We start from the raw sequence: 17,463 nt of genomic DNA on the forward strand, positions 1-17,463 counted from the left end.
AGAAGTGTATCCATGGTTGCAGGTACAGTGAGTATTATTGACGCAGAAAGAATTTTGGGGGCACCGAGCACAGGCACCTGTGAGGAAAAGAGAGGCAGGTCAGATGTCACCAAGGTCAGAAGCTCTGCTGTTATCATTTTGCTTTGCCTCTAAACAGGACTTCTCAGAAGCTGAAGAAGGCTGCACCTTTTTCCTTTTCTGAGATCTCAGTATATATAAAAAAATTAGAGATACCATTTATGTACCTTATAAATAAGTTTAGTACCAAAAAGTTTAATACCCATCTGACAACATACACAATTATTATAATATTATTGACTATATTCTCTATGCTGTACTTTACATCCCTGTGACTATTTTTATATCTGGCAATTTGTACATCTCAATCCCTTTCACCTTTTTTACCCATCCCTCCAACCCTCTCCCATCTGATGACCATCAGTTTGTTCTCTGTATCTATGAGTTTGTGTCTGTTTTGTGTGTTCATTTATTTTGTTTCTTAGATTCCACATATAAGTGAATTCATACAGTATTTGGCTTTTTCTGTCTGACTTATTTTACTTAGCATAATACTCTCTAGGTCCATCTATGTTGTTGTGTTGCAAGATTTCATAAATGTCTAACCACTGTTGTACACCTGAAACTAATATACTATTGTATGTCAACTCTAACTGAAAAAAAAAATTTTTTTAAATCTAAAAAAAATTGGAGATACCAAACCCAAGTTCTAGAAAAAAGTGAGATTCCTGCACACAATGAAGGATTAGGGTTAGCATTAAACAGATTAATTTTAACACAAAAATTTCACTGCGATGTAATTGTGCTATTCTTAAGATCATTGCAGAATTTATAAAGGAGAAATAAGTTGATTAAGACTTGAGACCCTGGGTTCAATTCTGGTTTCACCACTTAATAGCTGTGTGTCTTTGCATAAGTGTCTTAAACTCTCTGTGCAGCAATTTCCTCACCTGTAAAATGGGTTGTGAAGAATAAGTGAATTAATACACGTAAAGTGCTTTGGGCAGTGTCTGGCACATAATAAGTGTTAGCTATGATTATAAAAATTTATATTTGAAGGGCACCACAGGAAGTATATTCTGTTAATGGTGTATGTTTTATCTATGTATAACTTTATTTAGACAGAGATACACTATATATCTTAATTTAAGCCCGCTTGGGAATGAATGGAAAGAATGGGGGTGAGGAAATATCTCGAGCTTTGGGTCTAGTGGAGAGACATGGGAACGGTGCAGTGCTGGGGAGTGAGTGCTGGGAACAAGACGGGAGAGCACTGTGCTGAGCCTGGCTACTCAGAATGAATCTTCTGGCTAGAAATGCACAATCTCAGCCCCCACCCTAGACCTGCTGAATCAGAATTTAGTGAAATTTCCAAGAGATGTAAGCTAACCTGAAATGATTATGTTCATATTTTGTTGACTTATGATCAGAATGAAATGGTTACCAGAGTGCTGTCTCTCCCCACTTGAATGTTTACTTCATGAGACTTTGTGTGTTTTATTCACTGTTTTATCTCCATAGTGGGCAAATTGTGGTTACTAAAAGCAAACAAATAGCCAAACAACAGTAAAATAAAAAGATAAAAGATATCCAAATTTGATGAAATGATCAATTAAAAAAACAACATAGGAGCAAATCTGAACAAGTTCTGTTTCCAAAACGAGCCCCTTTTCTCTACCCTGTTGGAGGATTTGGGTGGTTCCAGGTTCATCCTTGGTCCCCATCCTCCCTGGTCTCTGGCTATAGAAGAGCCAGGCTTTGAGCACTCACCTTCGGCCTTCTGAAACACAACTCCTGACAAACTCAGCAGAATGCAGAGCTCTGGAATAAAGAAGCAGAAAGGAGAGACATGAAACTGTTGAGGAAAGATTCCGGGAAATTCTCCAAGGGCTACACTTATTGGTTCTTTACCACTGCAAAGCAAACTATCATAAAATGTAGTGGCTTAAAATAACAATGTTCTTATTATCTCTCATTTTACTATGATTTCTGTGGCTCAGAAATCTGGGAAGGTATTAGCTGGGTGGTTTCTTACATTGTTGCAGTTAGATAGCGGCTGGGGCTAGAGAGGCTGGGAACTGGCTGGGCATTACCGTCCCTTCGTGGGATCTCAGGGCCTGGGGTAGTTTGGGCTTTCTTCAAACATGGACACCTCGGTCAGGCTGCATAGGAATTAAGAGTTTATCCCTGCTCACCAACTAGTCTACTGTTGTCTCTGCCCATCACCCCACTTGGCAGAGATCCTTACATTACTCAGATGGAACATCACTTGTAAAATTCTTAATCTTTTAGCAGGAAATGAAATGGGACATCTCTTGCAGAGCTAATCTTTTTAGTAAACCTAGTTAAGTTTTCTTCCCTCCTTTCTTTGGAAAAAAGGCTCTCTCCCTCAAATCTTGATAATTGCCCTGGTAACTCAGATCCTCTGGCTATTGATAAGGGTCATCAGCCCATTGTGCTTAATGTGTGTGTGTGTGTGTGTGTGTGTGTGTGTGTGTGTGTGTGTGTGTGTGTGTGTGTGTGTGTGTGTGTGTGTGGTGACAGCCAGGCAGGGGTAAAGGGCGAAGGGGAGACACTTTAAGCCAAAAGTCTTTCTTTTTACTCTTTAAGAAACGTATTAACCAAGCCTGTTTCCCTTTACTCACTTAATAGGCAAATCAATAACAGAAATGAATAGATGTATGATTTAAATAACAAATTTGTATCTTCTGTTTCCTTGTCTAGGGACTGAGGTGGCATTTCAGCAGGAAACCCAAGATCCCACCCTGACTGAGGCAGAAAGGTAAAGAGCTCCATGAAATCCCTATAGGCAAGGACTACGGCCATTCTCAGCAGGAAGCAGATACAGAAGAAGAGACCTCCTGTCCCTCAGCATCCACACTGATAATAAAGGGGTTCATGGCTCTTAGAAAAGAAGTAGGCAGATTAGTAAGGGGGTTTTGGGTCTGCCTGCAAAGTCACTGAGGTCATCCTATCCTAGAAGGGGTCTGCCCTAGTATGCCCACAATTAAGCAAGCCAGAAGGCATTTTTTTTTTTTAACTCACACAAAGAAACCAGTAGGCAGAGATTTAGGTACCAGTTTAAGCCAGTCACTCGCACCTGCACAGTGAAGATCCCAAGGACCTTCAACTCACCTGAGTCTCATTATACCTTCATTATAATATGATGCATATGCCTGGAAGTTCATTAATATCATTATAACGAACTGAATTCTGGGAACAAACATGTGCAGAAAGCAAAATGGTGAATCACTGTGTCCTGTCAATCTTAGTTGTCAATCAAGAAGCCTACTCCTCTAAGGTAAGTAACCACTCACAGCAAAAAAGGGATAAAAACCCCGAAGTCTTTGTTACCAGGCCTTTTAAGCCCCGCTTCTCTTGCTCAAGCCCGCTTTCACTTCTGGAAGCGGACTTTCCTTTCTAATAAAACTTTTATTTTCTACTATATTTCGGTGTCTTGCTCAATTTTTTTGTTCGAGACATCAAGAACATGGACAACGTGCCAGGAGAGGACCCCACTCTCTGATAACATTACTGGGACCCACTTTTTAAAATCTTTGTTTAGGTATAATTGATATACAAAAAATTACACACATTTAACATATACATCTTCATGAGTTTGGACATATGCATATGCCATATACCCATGATACCATCACCGCAATCAAGGTACTAAAACATATCCGATGCTTACAAAGATTTCCTTATGTTCTTTTGTGTTTTTCTTTTTTCTTTTGGTAAGAATACTTACCATGAAATCTAACCTTTTAACATATTTTGAAGTGCACAATGCTGTATTGTTAACTATAGGTGCTATGTTTTACAGTGCATCTCTAAAACTTATTCATCTTGTGTAATACAAACTTTATACCCATAGAAAAACAACTCCTCATTTCCCCCTCCTCCATCCCCGGCACCCACACTTTATTTTCTGCTTTTATGAGTTTGACTACTTTAAATACTTCTATCTAAGTGGAATCATGCAGTGTTTGTCCTTCTGGTCTGGCTTATTTCACTTAGCATTGTATCCTCTAGGTTCATCCATGTTGTCACAAATGGCAGTAGAGGAAAGATTCCATTGTATGTATATACCACACTTTCTTTATCCATTCATTGGCAGGGCCCACTTTCTTAGGGAGTAACCAAAATTGCAAATAAGGTTACTAGTCACCAGAGCTAAATTTCAACCAGTGCATAATAAAAGAGCCTTATTGGTTGTTCATAGTGAAATGCTTCCACACCGTTTGTCAATGATCATGGCCCAGAACCAGCTCCCAACTAGTAAAACATATGGCTGAAGTGTTTTCCGGTTCCTAAAACTCAGCCATCTGGGTACTGTAACATTTCCTCAAGGTTAGTCTTCAGGGTCTCCTTCCAGCCCAGCCAGCAACCCCGTGCTCAGTATTATGAGTCATCAGCATGCTGGAACCACAGGTTCTAAGAGACTTTAGAAATTACCTGCTGACTCTTTTTGTTGAGGAGGAAATAGTTCCTCAGTTTCAGTTTGCTTAGCTACCAGTTGTGCAAATTTGGGCAAGTTGCTTAACTTCTTTAGGTTTCCTTATATGAAATGTGGTGACAACATCATTGCTTATCTCCTGGGTTTGGGGTGATGAACTAAAAGAGGAAGTGCATAAAGCACAGTTATCTCTCAGAGATCACTCCATAAATGCTAGCTGCTGCTATTACCATTTTATTTGCATGAGAATCCTATTCTAATTATTGACCTGTTGCTCATTCTATTACACTGCCTGTTACATCCATTAACGAGGGCAGAGAGTTCATGGACAACTGAAATTCACAAATAATCCATCTCAGATGTGTCCAGGACTCTCCTTCCAGTTGCCCCGAAGCAGGAAACATCTTGTTTGGGCTTCTCTCATTTAAATTGCACACTCTCTTGTATATATACCACATCTTCTTTATCTGATCATTATTGAAGGACATTTTGGTTGTTTCCATATCTTGGCCACCATGTATAATGTGACAATGAACATCGGGGTGCATATATCTTTACAGGTAAATGTATATACACAATGTATACTCGGCCATAAGAAAAGTGAAATACTGCCATTTGCGACAACATGGATGGATCTTGAGAGAATCATGCTAAGTGAAATAAGTCAGATAGAAAAAGTTAAGAATCATATTGACGCAGGACAAGGCAAATTTCCCCAAATAGGGGGGAGACCAAGCCTTGCACTGAGAGAAGAAGAGGGTCCTTTGGCGGAGAGTGTAGAAAGAATTCAACACACACGCCAAAGTTGGAGTCAAAAGGGAAGTTTATTAGAAAAGGGTAACATCCCACAGACTATGGTTTCCTCTCAGAGGCAGAGAGTAAGAGACGTGAGAGAAACAGAGAGAGAGTAAAGGCACCAAGAGGGACCCTGAGTGTTCAGAGAATTCAGTATATGTCATTCTTTAGTTCCTGTTTCCTTTGATATGGATATACAGTGGAGAAGGGGAAGAGTGTGTAGCCGTAAAAAGGTAAGAATATGTGGAGCAAAAGGCCTGCTGGCAGTTCCCAGCCTTTACTCCCCTGGTTCCCCATGGTTTTAGCCATAGGGAATGGCTCTTTGTTCTTGTTTCCCCTTCACAGGTATGGGGAATGGGTTGTTAGCAATTCCAGCAGAAATCATCCTTTGTTCTGAAGGACAGTCCTCCTGGCCTGGCTGCTGGGCTGATCAGCGCATTGCAGTCTCTTAATGTAGCTTTATTAACATTTTAATTCTCTTGCCTCCTCCCTACATTAATATGATTTCACTCATGTATGGGATATACAACTGAAAGCAACAAATGAATTAGACAGAGACTCATGGATAGGGACAACAGTTCCGTGGTTACCAGAGAGGAAGGTGATTAAACATATGGTGATGGAAGATTTGACTTTGGGTGGTGAACACACAATGAAATATACAGATGATGTATTATTGACTTTTACTCTTGAAATCTATGTAATTTTATTAACCAATGTCACCCTCATAAATTTAATAAAAATAGTTACACACTCTCACTTGTTAGGTAGTCAGGCATGAGCAACAGGAGCGAAGGCCCAGCTCTGTAACCACAGAAACTTCCCTTGAAGGCCTTCCTTAGTCATCTCCCAGAAATAACTCCCTTTTAGGGTTATAAATTACCCCAAATCCTAGAGCATAAAGCCCATAAAAGCTGCTGGCTAAACCAGCTATAAACGTATGTGCAGAAAGTGCTGCCTATAACTTCAGCCTCATTATACCATCATTATAATAGCATGACTATGCCTGGAAGTTCATGAATCTAATTATAACAGACTCAATTCTGGGTAAGCACATATGCAGTAGACAAAAAGTTATATAGCAGCCAACTGTCCGTTAAGGTGACCTCACAAATGGACCATCTAGGACCTCCTCTCATAGCCCAAATATAAACAGACTCCTATTTCTGTGTGGTTACAGCTCTCCAGGCTGGAAACCTGCCCCTCCCTTTGGGGCAGACTATTTTATCTCTTTACCTTCTGAATTCCACAGGGCTGCAGCCTTCCTTAGCAGCTGGTCTCCTTCTAAAATGTACTTTCAATAAATCTTACTTTTTCTAAATCTCACCAACCTGTAATTCTTTGCTGCATTGGCGGGGAAGAACTGAGGAACAACACCCAACGCCACCGTCCACTATCCACCTCCTCCTCCTTCTCCTCCTCCATGCTGCTAGGGTGATGTGGGATTTCACATCACTCCAGCGGTCACTTAAATTTGATTCCACAGATATATACTGGACACCTCTTCTATGTAAGATGTCATGAAAGGGGATGCAAAGGTGAGGGGACATGGCCTTTGCCTTCAAGTAGCTTCTATTATTTTGATAGAATTTATGTTGTATCGCTCCCTGTGCAACTAAATAAGTGTGAGACTTTGAGTAAGTCACATAACCTCTTCGTGATGCCATTTTCCATCTGTAATGTGGAGATGCTGTGTGATAATGAGTGCAAAACAATTTTAGCTTGATGCCAGGCTAAAGTGGATGCTTGATAAATGTAAGCTTTGGTCAATATTGTGGCCGTTGATAGTTATTTAATCTGGAACCAGAAGGATCAAGTGTATTTCAGAGTTGGAGAACCATCTGCATAGAAGTGGTGGTTGAAGCCATGGAATCATTAGATCTCTCAAGGGAGAGGGTGTAGAAAAAGAGAAGACCCCAGGCAGAATCCTGTGGAAAGAGCATTATAGCAAAGATCTGGAGCCAGGTGACTTGGGTTGAACCCTGGCTCTGCCTTTTAAAAGCTGCGTGACTTTGAATATATAACACAATCTCTCTGGCTCCAGTTTTCTAAATTGTAAGATGGGTATAATAATAGTACTTACCTCAGGGGCCTATTATGAGGATTAAATGGGTTAATACATATAAGGTACATAGCGAGTTCTCAGAAATGTTGGTTGTTATTATTAATAATATTCTTGTTACAAGAAAAGGAGTGGATGAGGGAGAAAATAGCAAAAGAGGCAGAGAAAAGTCAGGGTAGACCTAGGTCACAGAAGTTATCACGGAGGAGAGGATATTAATAAGAAAACAAAACATGTGAAGAAGATGAACAACTCATCGGATTGGACCATATGGAAAATTTTAGGGATATTTGAGAGTATAGTCTGAATAGGGTGGTAAGGAAGGAAACCATGTCCAAGAGGAAAAGAAAAGAGTGTTCAAAGCAGAGCAGAGGAAAGAGAAGGAAAAGACAGCCAGTCGTTGAACCAAGTAGTTCATGATAGGGAGCAGGTCAAGGAACGGTGATTGTCAAGGTTACACATACCTGGAAGAAGTGATGGCTCTCGCATTCTTGCGTGTCGGTAACCCTTGTTAGCCAGTTCTTGAAGGTCTCTACTGTGCTTTTCCTAGCTCAAGGAAATCTTATGAGAATTGATATAAGTGCCTTAGGTCTGCTGACTTAAGAAATGGTTCTCAGAAAAGTGAACTTCTTATCTTTCACCATCAGACCATGGTTCTGCTTTTTCTAAAAATTAAAATGTTACACTTATTTTAACAGGACTGAATTTAGTGTGGAAAAGTGAAACAAATACATAGTAGCATATAAACAGTATATCAAAAAATCATGCTGCAGAAAAAATAAAAAACTCGACAGTGGGGAATATACTTGGTTTAATAAAAAACTTTTATGACGTTTTGTTTCAAAGCACATGTAAATACAGTTGATTTGTCAAAGATTTATTTTTCCTATTTCCAGTCTTTTAAAGTAGATGCAGATTTGCTTAGAATGAAGCTGATTCTAAGAACACGTCAAAATTGAACATGGATGATGAGCCTGAATTCAGCAATCTAGAGTGGGAAACAAGGAAGATGCGCAGCAGGTGTCAGCCTCATCATCCAAGGTGGTCACTAACAGTTGTCACCCTGCAACACCAAGCAGGCAAGTGTCTGCTATGTACAGGGGGCCTGCATTGTACCCTGGATTGTATTTACAATATCACTAAGAACAACTAGCAGTAAAGTGAGTCTTTCGTAGGCAACCTACACCCATTTACTGTATGTCCTACAAGAGTGTAGGAATATAAGGCCATGATATTGATTTGGGATAAACCCTTATGTAGTCATTTTAATATCAACATTATTCATTCTTTTGAAATATGAAGTGTTTTAACTGATTAAGGTTACAGATAATTTTGGTTGAAATACTATATACGTCATGACTAGCATGGTAAAATTATACTTAGATACTTATAACATCCAAAAAAAATTTACTACCAAATTATTACAGTGGATATTAATATGACATGTTTATTAATGGATCCAAAAGGTATGATTATAGTTTAGCATGGTTTTGGTGCCAAGCCTTTCATCTCACTAAATTAGGAACGCAGCACCTGCAGAACAAATAAACACAAGTGATTCTGCAGCCAAGGACCAAGACAGCTCTTCAGCGGGCTGTGTTGCAAGCTCTGCTATAAATTCTTCATGACACTCATGTTCCTCATGCTGAGTGTGGCGGATGCTCTTCGGGTGCTTGAACAGGAACACCCCTGTGTGTGTGTGTGTGTGTGTAGGGGGCAATTCCATATCCAGTCTGAGTTTTTCTTTAAGATGCTTTTGACTTCTTTCTCTCAATATAATCTTCCTCAGAGATCTGCTTTTTTCTCCAATGCTATGGATATCTATCTGTTTTAGAAGCTCTATTAGTATCTTGTGGGGTCTGTGGGCAAGGAGGACTGTCACAGTGAGGACTCTTGTTTGCTGCGTCCACATTCAGCTGTGCATCCAGCAATATTCTTTTCCATGTCACCCTTATAAATAGAAACTGAGGCTGGAACACTGTTCCCTCTGCCATTATTGCTAAAGTGTAGTTTTACCCAGGAGCCTTGCAGGCTCTCATCTCTGCAGTCCTGGGGTCCTGTGCTGCAGCAGGGGTGAGTGCGGTGGGGGCATCGGGCCAGGCAGGGCTAGAGTCAGGTGGGTGCCAGGCACTTGGAAGCAGACAGGTTGGAGCCAAACCAACAGCTCAAGGCCAGGCAAATGTGGCGGTGTCAGCTCAGGGTCCCGACTGACTGGTTCTGCTTTTTATTTGTTTATATTCTACACTTTTTCTGCACTGTTTTCATGTTTCCTTGATAGTAGGTTTTCCTAGCTATTGTTGATTGCCTTTGGAATGACAGAATCGACTGACTCTAGGAAAGGAATGCCTTTCAGTTACATAGCATTGTTTGAGGAGCACGAAGTGATTTTGGAGTCAAAATAAACCTTAAATAGCCCTATGGTTTTCGAGCGGGGTAGGTCAGAATTTTGGGCTTTCTGGAGTTTCTGCAGTAATCATTTTTACAAATCTTGGGATATTTTTCCCCCAGAAGATGGCGCTCACCAGATCTGACTGGAGTCTCAAAGTCTGGTAAGAGGTGATATGTAATTTGGTTATTTGGGGCAATCCGGGCAGTTAAAGAAGTATAACCTAGTAGGATTTGACAGAAAAGACCTCGAAGTCATTCTCTCCTCTAGCAAATATTAAGACAAATATTATTAAGTGACAGAATCTGCACTATCTTGTAGGGATACAACAGTGAACAAAATTAACACAGTCTTTCCTACATAGAACTTAGAGTCTAGTGGAGAAGCCAGACAGTTAAATAATTATAATTCATATATAAAGCTGACCTACCTCATGGTTCATTTGTGGCAAGGTGGTGCTTCTTTGACCATCCAGCAATCCAAGAAGTCCAAGAGCCAAATGATAAACAAAAAAGCATTTACTGAAGTATCACAAAAATATAACCGGGGATTCCATTCATAATATACCAAAAAAAAAAAAAAAAAAGTCTTAAAGTCATTTTTCTCTTGTCTCTCAAGTAAGGAAGCCTCCGCCTAACACTTTTTGTCTTTTCTTTGAGTTGTGTTGGAGAAGAGTTTGGAAGAAAATTGAATTACTCAAGGTTTTTAAAGCAGTGTGGTCATATGATTGGCTTTGTTTTGGGAGAGTGTTCTGGATGCTTTATGGATCAGAGGCAGTTGGATACAGAGGCCCAGGCTGGACGATCATCCAGGCAGAGGTAATGTGCTCCGGCAATATCTTCTGTATGGTTTCCCTGCTTCTTTTCTTACCCTGCTTGAAAACATTCTCAACCAAGCAGCCAGACTTCTTACTGTGGCCTATAAATCCTTCTATGATTTTTCCTCATCTATACCTTAAACTTCATCTGCTATGACTCCCCCTTTGCTCCTTATGCCTAAACAACAGTGGTCTTTTCTGTTCCTTGAGCACATCAAGTTCTTTTCTATCTCAGGGCCTTTGCACATTCTTTCACATTGCCTAGAATGTTTTCTACCTTAATATTCACATGTTTGCCTCCTTCTTGTCTTTCATGTCTCGATCCAAAACTCATTCCAAACTGTTCCTCGACCGCTCCGCTAAAGGAGGTCCTGCCAAATTACACTCAATCACCCTCTTTATTTCTGTAATTATGTTATCCAAATATGTAATTGTCTTGTTTATTTGTCTCTCCTTTCTAGAATGTAAACCCATAAAGCTTTCTTAGCTACCCTGCTTCCCGTAATATCTTTGCTAAATGAATGAATTGCTGGATCAATTGGGAAAGAATTAAAAAGAAGAATCTGTAGGACTTGGAAGTAGGTGGGGTGGGGGGTGGTAAGCGAGAGAAGAGTTAATTCCTAGTTTTTTCTTCCTCCTTCTCCTCCTCCCCCTCCTCCTCTTTTTTTTTTTTTTTTTTTTGTTGAGGGCACTGGCAGCTAGCGTATGTCACCATATCACCACCATCACTACTAGCACCCCGTCTACCATCTTCATTGCCATCATCATGTTCACCGCCACACCATCATCCTCATCACTGCAACTACTCTTGTTAAGAATACCATCAACCTCATTAACGCTCTATCTTGTGAATATTTTCCATTCTTAATTCTGTCTGGTCTCTTTCTCTGCCCTCCATGACTCCATACTCTACTCGTTTCCTCCCATTTCTCTGTCCACTCTCGCCTTGTCTTCTCTACTAGCCACTTCGCTACTACTTGATTTTCAAATACTTACTCAGGGCTCCTTTCTCACTCTACAATCTCTCCCTATGTGATTTAATCTATTACCATGGTTTTAATTAACATCCGTTGACTGAGGGGTTGGAGAGCCCTCTCTCTTGTGATCCAGGGTATGTATATTGAAATCACAGCACCTCAAAATCAACTTGTCCCAAACTGAATTCTTTCTCTCCCCCCAAACCAGCTTTCTTCTAATGTTCCCTTTCTCTGTAGCAAAGTAGCACTGTTATTCTTTCTCCCTAGTTGTCCTCTGGTTGGGGTGATAGCTGGAGGTAAGAGCTGATCAAGAAAGACAGGTGGTGCCACCTAATGGTCAGGCCAGAACTATTACAGCATGTTAACTCTAGAGCCATACTGTGGAGGTTCAAATCTTGGCTCTGCCTCTTAATGTATTGTGATACTTAGGGGAAAATTATTCAACTTCTCTGATCTGGGGTAATTTCGACAGTCTCCTAACTGGTGTCTTTCTTTTCCATCCTCCCACTCTACAGTCAGAAGAGCTTTCTGAAACATGAATCTGAGTGCATCACACCCATCTCACAGCCTCATGGATACTTCGCAGGCTAAATGAGCTTAGTAGACACATAAAGTCCACCCGATCTGACCCCAGTCCACCTCTCAAGCTTCATCTCCCACCTTTCTCCCTCAGGCTGCCCACCTGCCCTTAGCTTCTTGCCTTTTCCAGCCTCCAGGACTTTGCATGTGTGGCCCCCTCTGCCTGGAATTGCCCCCTTTTCTCCACTGCTCTGCCCCTGGCCAAGCTCTTCAAGTGTGCATTCTTTTGTATATCCTTCCTTAATCCTTAAGGTAGATCCCACAGATCCCCACTCTGGGTCTCCTTCCCTCCCCCTAAGATGGAGTTAGCACCTTCCTTCTCTATTCATATCATATTTAATCAAATCTAAGGCATCATCAATTTTAATGTACACCATTATTTTATGTACCACGAACTCTAACAGTTATGATTCAATGCTTTCTTATTCTTTAGAACTTTTATTTTATTCTTATTGAATGAGATATTGTAAATTTATTTAGAAATAATTTTTTAAATCATATCATTCTTTTGATTGGATTAAAAAGAAAATAGAAGTGAAAAATAAATTGGTTAAGATATTCTTGAAACTTCTTTACATTTCAAATCTTCAAAATTACACAGAAGTATCAATGTCCATGTTTTTCTAGATCAGTAGTTCTCAAGATAATGGTCACCCGACCAGCAGCATCGGCATCCCCGGGAACTTGTTAGAAATTCAGGTTCTCGAGCCCTGCCCCAGATTTGATGAGCCTCTGGGGTGGGCCCAGCAAGTTGTGATTCTGTGATTCACCAACAGGTGATTCTGATGCATGCTCAAGTCTGAGAACCCAGCTCTGCACCCTATTGTTCTCTGGTCCCTCAAGAGTATGATGATGTGGTATTTATTAAAAGTACTCAAAAAAGAACCAGAAGCCATTGCTGGCCATCTACCACCCTCACACTACTTAGTAGAGCACACAAGTATAAACTAAACCAAATGTCCCTAGCCTTTTGCCTGTGATGACAAAATGAGATTATAACTATCTATCTATCTATCTATCTATCTATCTATCTATCTATCTATCTATCTATTTATTTATTTAATGACCATGTTATTACAGCTTAAAACTGCAGGGGCTTTCATGCTGAAAATCAGACCCTCAAAATTTCTTCAGTTATTTCTAAGAGTCTCTTGCAGACATGTCTCATAGACACCCTTCTTTCTATCTATCAATCCATCTACCCACCCACCCACCTACCCACCCACACTTCTTTCCATCCATCCATCCATCCATCCATCCATCCATCCATCCATCCATCCATCATCCATCTATCTACTCACCCATCTATGGAGAGCAGGTTGTAAACTGACTAGGTCCTTGCAATCTGTGAAGCCAACCAAGAGTTGCCTCACCTTCACAAATCCTCCTAAGAATGGGAAGTAGGAACTGACTGGAGAACAATGCAGATGTTGAAATGCAAACGATTATAGCAGGGTGTGTAGGGTGGGAGTTACCCTATGGAAATGCAAATGATTATAGTAGGATGTGGAGGTTGGATGGGGATAATCTCATTTTAGCCAGCAAATGTATGCTCTTGTATGAAAGCAACTTGCAAAAATAAAATCTGCTCTCTACTCCATCATCAGCGGATAGTGGGCCTCCTGATCCCAGTTTTCTGTCTTCTTTCTTTTCTCAATCTCTCACCATTCCCACTCAGGATTATTTTCTAGGGTTGCGCTGGACATGGCAGGATTTACCACTTGCTGGACGTGGCACCTATCCACCGTTTTTCGTTCCCTCCATCCCAGACTCTTCTCTTATTGCCAGACAGCTGTCTTTGCTACCGTTGACTTCCACGAACAATCTGTTCACTGTCTTATGTTGGTTCCTATCCTTAACACTCATGCACTAGACTCAGATTGGAAATGCACATGCTCCTTGCTCTTGAATGCCAGAGGCCACTTGCCCCACAGCTTTCAATGGACACTCATTCCAGATGACCAGAGGTCATTATTTAACTGTTTTACTGCTATTAGTGCCCCATCTTTCAGTGCCAACTGGATTTTCACTGCCTTTAGGACTACAGGGCCTGTTGGTTGCTTCTATACTGATGGGGAGCTTAAAAAAAAAAATGACAAGCTGAAAGTCCTAAAATATTTGCTCAAGCCACTTGTTGGGGAATCAGGGACTTTTTATTACTTCACTAAAAGAATGTCTTATTTCTCATAGCCTCAAGGATAAAATGATCTAAAACTAACCTCAAAATTTTATCTTTCAGGTAGGAGAATTACAGCTTCGGTTAAATTCACAGCCTCAGTAGATTCACAATAGTGATACTGTTTAGTGTTGTTATGGCGTGAACGATTCTGAGACCCACGGAGCCAATTGACATTAATTATGAGCCTTTTTTAGCCCGCCGGCGACTGACTCTCTACCACGCAGGGCTAGAGGAGATCAGCCCCGAGCTTTCAGAGCAGGCAGCTGATAAAGCTCAAGACCATATCCTGGTGGTCTTCTGAACGAGCCAGCAGATTACAGAAGTGGAAGTTGGCTTTTAGCATATCTTTGCCCGGAACAACACCCTTAATTAACAAGTAAATGGATTACAGAAGCAGACATTGGCCATCTACATATTTTATACAATACACTTCCTAAACCACACACAAGCAAGTAGGACAACTTCTGATATCTAAAGATATTTCTTCCCTGTAGCTGACTTAGCTAGTTTGCTCACTTGAAAATTTTCCACCCTTAACAGTGTTAGGGAGATTTCATAACTGTCCTAAAATAATATCTGGGAATAAGTAGAACTCTTAGAAATACTTTTCATTTGTATCTTTGAAAAGATGAAACAAGAATAGTTGCAATAAAAAAGAACCCTCAGAGAATAAGAAAGAGCTTTAAGAAATGAAAATAATGGTATCCAACATGAAAATTCAATAGAAGGATTAGGTATAAAGTGGTGACAATTTGCAAGAAAGGAGATGAAAAAGAGTTTGAGGAATTTTAGAAAGAAAGAAAGAAAGAAAAATAACAGAAGACTATTATTCAAGAAAATATAAAACAATTTCCCAGAGCTGAAAGACATGAATTTCTATATTAAACAAACCTACTGGGTAGATCATAGTGAAAATTTGGAACGTGTAGAATATAAAGCAATTATTTTCCTATTTCTTGATATTTTCATACTTCACAATATTTGTCTAAGTAATATGGATGATTTTAGTAATAAAAAGACAAAATAAAGGCAAAAAGACAAAATGATAACCAGTACCAACTAATTGATAAACACCAAACAATAATCTTAAATTAATTTGACCACACTTTATTAACATTTGTCTTTAAATTAACATACTGAAGAAAAGATGGAGCAAATTGAGAATAAGAATAAAAAGTCCTGGCTCAATGTACAACAAATAAACATGATAAATAGAAAACATAAGATAAATGTAAAATAAGGGGCTGAAGTACATTAAACATCAATAATCACATTAAATGTAAGTGGATTAGAGTATCCTATTAGAAGATAGTTACTTTTGGACTTCCTTAAAAAACAAAATCCAGTTATGTACTGTTTTAAAAAAATCACTTAAGACAATGGCAAAGAAGCTGAAAATAAGAGACATATCAGATAAGAAGAACAAGAAGCTGGTATGGTAATATTAGAAACACATTAAATGAAAGTCAAGGCCAAATTTAAAAAGGGGAGAGAGGAGATATAATATTGATATAAAGTAACTTCATAAAAAACAGTAATGATAATAGCCAGTATTTACTGAGCACTTATTACACGTCAGGCACCATGGTAAGCGCTTTGCGTACAAGCATTATATCATCCAATCTTAAGCACAATCTCATTATTGCTCCCGTTCTACAGTTTAGGAAACTGACTCACAAAGAAGTTAGATAGGTGACAGTTACTGAGTGGTAAGTACCAAAACCCAGGACTCTTAACCATTGTGCTATGCAACTACTACCATACCTTTGAAAAACATAAAGCAAAATTTGTTAGGAATACTTGTTTTTTCTTCTAATAACTTAAAGTTCTTTGTTGTGTTGATCCATTTGGAATTAAATTTTTGAATTATTTTTGTGAATGATGTGAAATAGGGATCTAACAACTTAATCCTTTAGCCAATTGTTCTAACAGCTTCCTTTCCCCATTGACTTGAAATACTACCTGTAACATCCTGGTTGTTCATACATGCTGGAATTTGCTTTTGAGTGGTTTTGTTTCTTTGATCTATTTATCTATTTCCACAATATGTGCTCCCTCCATGCCTCTGTGTTTTTGTTCACACAATACCCTCAACTTGCAATGTTTCTTACCCACCGAACTAACCATTCTTCATGACTTGATATTCATCCTTCAAGATCTACTTTCAACCAATTATGCCAATTTTTTTGATCTCTTCCTATCTCTGTCAGTTTTTAAAAAAATAAGGATTCTGTTAATATGTTACATGCAACTATGTGGAATGGGTCAACCTCATCTCTGTCACCCATCTCCCTTCTTGCAAGAATGGGCTTTGTAACCTTAGCACCTAGAATGTAGCAATCAATCGATAATGTACGGATATTTATTAGAAGAAATAATATGCATGTGCTTGATATATAAACAACAGGGAACAGGTTATAGTGGTTGTTTCTGGAAAGATAAACTTAGGGATGGAGTGAGACCCCCATTTGAACTTTTCCTGCATGTATTATCTATATTACATAACAAATAAATTTTAAGAAGAGTCAGATTTCCTATCTACTGCCTTGAATTGACTTTTCACATCTTATTTTTAGTGAGAAAGGCAAGCTGAGGATGAAATGAGATACAGTCATGCTCTGCTTAACGATGTGGATACCTTCTGAGAAATGCGTGTTAGGGGCCATCATAGAGTGCACTTGCACAAATCTAGATGGTATAGCCTACTACACATCTAGGCTATATATGGTATAGCAGATTGCTTCCAGGCTATAAACCTGTACAGCATGTTACTGTACCGACTGCTGTAGCCAATTGTAACACAATAGTATTTGAGTAATGTATTGTTCTACAACACTAGGACTGCTACTACATCACAAGCCATAGGAATTTTACGGGTCCATTACAATCTTGTGAGACCACCATGGTACACTAGGTCCTTCTTTGACTGACGCGTCCTTATGCCGCGCATGACTGAATATAATCCTACTTCTAAAAGAAATCATCGACTGAAAAATAAATCTTACCTAAGACATGGTTTTGTAGAGAAATTGATTAAACCAAAGGAGAAACGTGGAAGAAAGAGAAGGGGAATGAGAGTTAAATTCTGAGGTCCCGACGAGCCAGCGAGGCCCCACCCCATCCCCCCAACCAAGCCCAGGACCCACCCTAATTCTCGCTCATTGGACCTAAGCCTCGACCTGCTGCAGCCT

At 39.6% G+C, this 17,463-nt stretch overlaps 1 long non-coding RNA gene across 1 annotated transcript; it reads right to left on the reverse strand.

Moving 5' to 3' along the window:
* LOC120615737 (uncharacterized) lies at positions 1-7,968 on the reverse strand. Its single transcript, XR_005656351.1, has 3 exons — positions 7,799-7,968; positions 1,789-1,839; positions 1-77 (listed from the first exon to the last, which is right to left on the reverse strand). It is a non-coding gene; the product is annotated as an uncharacterized LOC120615737 (long non-coding RNA).
* Between the last annotated feature and the right edge of the window lie 9,495 nt (positions 7,969-17,463).

This window comes from Pteropus medius, unplaced genomic scaffold (genome assembly GCF_902729225.1).
Source record: "Pteropus medius unplaced genomic scaffold, Ma_sr-lr_union100, whole genome shotgun sequence".
Taxonomy (NCBI): Eukaryota; Metazoa; Chordata; class Mammalia; order Chiroptera; family Pteropodidae; genus Pteropus; species Pteropus medius.